This window comes from Pteropus alecto, unplaced genomic scaffold, assembly GCF_000325575.1.
Source record: "Pteropus alecto unplaced genomic scaffold, ASM32557v1 scaffold46, whole genome shotgun sequence".
Lineage (NCBI taxonomy): Eukaryota > Metazoa > Chordata > Mammalia > Chiroptera > Pteropodidae > Pteropus > Pteropus alecto.
In genome coordinates this window covers 1,743,747-1,748,486 of record NW_006439231.1, presented here as the reverse complement: position 1 = coordinate 1,748,486, position 4,740 = coordinate 1,743,747, and positions in this window count along the sequence as shown.

The following is a 4,740-nucleotide window of genomic DNA, read 5'->3' as shown; positions in this document are numbered from 1 at the left end:
ATGTTTCAATTAACTGTCAATTAAAATAAATAGGGGTTGGCAAGCAGGAGTAGAGCAAATTCTGTCCACATCTGTTTTTATATATAAAGTTTTATTTGAACACAGCTGTGCTCATTAGTTTCTCTAGCGTATGACTGCTTATGAACTACAAAAGCACAGTTGATTAGTTGAGACAGAAACCATATATCCCACAAAGCCAAAAATTTTGCCATCTGGCCCTTAACAGTAACAGTTTACAGACCCCCTAAAATTTGTCACACTTTACATAACGGTACATATTCAAATTCTTGAGACAGCCCCTACTACATGGTAGGTACTACTAAAATGTAGTGAATTGAATTATTAATCTAATATAAATCTTTCATGTGAATTTTATAAGTGAGGGTAGGATTCTGCCTTAGGGATGGACATAGATATATCTGTCTTCTTTCCCCTATCTCTTCCCTCCTTCCCTCCATTTCTTCTGTCTTTCTTTCTTTTCCTTTTTTCTTTTCCCCTAGATGAAAAACAAACAAAAGATACTATTAGTGACTATCCTCCTTGAAGCCTGAAGAAATAGATGCCTCTCTACCATTTGTACAATAAAATGCCTAAACAAAAACTTGTTTAAGTAGGAGTCACTGCCATCGTCATTTTTATGGACTCATGAAATGGCTAATTTGTGAACTTAAATGTTGCATAAGTGATCACAGTAAGTTGCAAATTTGCAAATTTGGGTCATGTATGATTTATCATTTCATGTTACACAGCCTTAATATTTTTCATGAGAGAAGCAATAAAAGATAAAGGGAGCCAGGAGGAATAGGGAGGATGAAAGGTAGAAAGAATAAGATTAATATGAGTGTTATAGCTATAGTTAATTTTTAACTGTGTGCAAATATAGAAGAAATAATTACTTCTTCCCAAGATGCTTCACCATTATTTTTTCAAAATAAATTAAGTCATAAGCAATTTGTCTTTTCTCTGCTGCATCATTTGGATGTTTATTTTTCTACATGGTTATATTATGTTCTTGAATCATTTAATTTTGAATAAACCGATTATGTCAGTTTTCATTATAGTGGTATATATGCATAACAAATTAAACTTGAAATCAAACTAAGAATCGAAAGAGATAGACACAGACATGACGTCAAGTAATAACCCCAACAGAGCTGATTGGAAGTTTAGTCATAAACATGTCCAATGTTTAAGAGAAGGGAACTTATTAATCACAAACTCCATAAATTCGTAGTCAAATCTGGTATATTTAGCCAGACTCTTTTCCTACTTACTTAGTCTTTCATTTTTGTAACATTGAATGAAAAATTTTTGATGTGTAAAATTGTCTCTAGAGTACCCTTATCTGTTATAAATTGTTATAATTCACAGTAATTGATTCAATAACTTCTAAAAAACAGGGAAATAATCCCAGCTCTTAAATTTTTAAAGTGGGGTGAGAAGTATTTAAATGCTACCTTTAACAGCTCTTTGAAAATTGATGAATGAATATTATAATTTAAAGTACTTTCTACTGCACAATATAAACATGCTTCTGTGACCATGATTATCATTTAAATCACAAAAGATATGTATCATTTACATTGCTTTGAATTTACTTATAGCCTTCCAAAGAGACTGGGGATGGGAGTGGGAGAGGAATTCTTTAATTAAGTCTGAATAGCTTTCATTAATATGGAAAATGCTGGAATTCAGAGTCAAATAATTCCCATTGTGTATCTGGATACCATACTGCTTTTGCGAAATATAATTTCAATGCAACAACAAACAAACAAACAAATAAAATAGGTGTGTAGTTTTGAAGAAATAAAAACATTCCGAGTTCTTCTCCCATTTTTTTCTCCATTATACTTCTACTATATGCTATATCTGGGAAGAAAAAATAAATCAAAATAATATTTATTAATATATTGCTCAACTTATTTGTAAATAAAATATAAATTTACAAATAAAGTTTTGATAGAAAAAAAGTAAAACTACTAAAAAGTTCTCAATTGTAATTTTTTAGAAGTCACTTCCTTGAGCCTCCTAAACACATCTTATCTATCTGTTGGTTCAACATGGCATCTTCTAGGGTCTCTTACATAACATTTACACCATTTCAATTTTATGTCTAAATATGGTGATGGTGTCCCATAAAAGGACACCTATATGCAGTGTAACTGATATATCATTTTATGAATCCAGACAACTCTCCTATCACCCCATTTCCAGACACTCCAAATCTCCTTTAGTATTTATAGCATTTTTAGAGTTGACATGCCATATTAAGCCAAAAGAAACCTGAACCATGATAGTCTATTTATGTTCTTCTCTTTGAAACAAATAGATTTCTGCTAACCTTACATATAAGAACATATGTATATTCCTCTATTCAGGCAAGTGAGTAAAGCTATCAATTTCTTCTCAGTTGTCCAATGCTAAAGCAGATAGCTTTCTTCTAAATCACTGAATCCACTCCTGCTCAATTCTACTATTTTGTTGCATAGATACCCCTAAAATATAATTTTATTCTTTCCTTTTCTTTTCTCAGAGGTAATTGAGATATAGCAGGTACAGTGTAAATGACCACCAGATGTAAATTCCTCAAATATTATCTAATATGACTGCAAGACCACCATTATTAATTTAACATGTACTAGAACACAGAACAGGGCAGGAAGACATGAAGTGTTTTTAGGTTGACAAACAAAATCTAAAACTACCTCAGGTAGTCCAAGTTGATTGAGAAAAACCAGCCAATGAACAAAATAAAAATAAATAAATATTAAATTAATCCTCCCAACTTCCTAAATGCATGAGAGTAACTACAGAGATTTATTTGTTAGACTGCTTTCAATTTTCAAATCCACTTTTCATGGCTCCAAACCCTGTTAGTTTTAAATGACCCCACACCCTAATCTCAGATAATACAAAAAGCTACCAAGACCTTGAGTTTATATCAGAATCTTAGTACAGTCGTCCTTCCCAACATTTCATAGTACAGTTGACCCTTGAACAACATGGGGTTTTAAGGTACTGACTGCTTGTATAATCAGAATTCCATGTAAAACTTAACTACTAACAGTCTACTGTTGACTGAAAGCTCCTCACACCCTAATCTCAGATAATACAAAAAGCTACCAAGACCTTGAGTTTATATCAGAATCTTAGTACAATCGTCCTTCCCAACATTTCATAGTACAGTTGACCCTTGAACAACATGGGGTTTTAAGGTACTGACTGCTTGCATAATCGGAATTCCATGTAAAACTTAACTACTAACAGTCTATTGTTGACTGAAAGCTTTACTAATAATATAGTCAATTAACACATATTTTGTATATGTATAATATACTGCATTCTTACCAAAAAGTAAGCTAGAGCAAATCATATGGAAGAAAAAATATAGCTGTGTATAGTATCAAAGTCATCATCATCATCACAATAATGCTGAGAGCTAAGGGTAAAATCAGACATGTATGCAAAGAACAATGGCAATGCCGTCAATGAAGAGTGAGACGAAATGTATGTATACTACTTTTTGGTTCTGTTTCTTCCAATGCCAGTTTCTCAAATTTATCTCTGGTAAAAGAACCCTTCTGATACTGCTAAATAGCAAATCTTTGGCCTATTATAACTTTTTTCCTTAAATTTCCAAACCTTTTGTATTTTGCATAAAGTAAATGCCTAATAAACATTCATTGTTACTGACATTTATTTAAATGACTTATTTAAACTCTATTGATAAATAAAGATATATATCAGAATAAGAAATAGGCAATATGTAAAAGAATTGTTCAGGCCTATCTGCCTTTCTAGATTCAATCATTGCCTTCCTGGCTCATAACACATAGCAGATTCTTTCTGCCTAGCTAAAATCTCCCCAGTCCTGCCTTCGGTTAGCTAGATTTGCTTTGCTTGTGTGTTTTAGTTTGTCTCCAGTTTCCAAGTGAGTTACTGGCATGATTAAAATCATAATATGAAGTTATGTCCATTTTGAAATTGAATGATAAGACTTCCGGGAGGATACTTAAGTAAATTCAAGTAAATTCCATTTATGTCCTGCCTCTTGAAATACCAAACAACTCTAAATTAACACCTTATTTGATAGGGCTATAATTACAGGGAAAAATCAGCTTTCAAAGGCATTGCTCTTAGGACTACATATCTAACCACTTAAGTAATGACTTGCCTTGAGAAAGTGCGAAGTGCTGAGCTGTCCTTGAACCACATTGACAATTTCTTAGCAATGACCTGAAGACAATCATTGTGCTCTGAGAGGGGATTGCCACAATTTTTAATCTTCCTGGCTTTCTGATCAGGCAAAATATAAATCATTTAATCAGCTCCCAACTATTATGTGCAACTAGTATAAATTTTCCTTCATAAAAGTTTCATCGAAGCTGGGGATGGATGCACACTGCCTTATATTTTGCTTGAGAAATTACAGCCTGAGAAGATTAGCTGATAGTCATATATGACTAATAGGCTTAGGGTGAATGACCTTTATGTAGAGGAGTTCAAATCTAAATGGTCTTTGCAGTTACTTCCATCTTCCCTTTAAAATATTGCTTTACTTCATTTACCGCAAAAGAAAAGCCAACTAACAATTTTTTTTTTTTTTTTCCTGAAAACGTTCTTACTTCTGTTAGGTAGTTACACAGACATGAGCGACAGGGTAACAAAAGAATGAAGGCCCAGCCCAGAGACCTTCCTTAGAACCTCCCTGGAATATCCATTTTATAGTTACAAATCTCC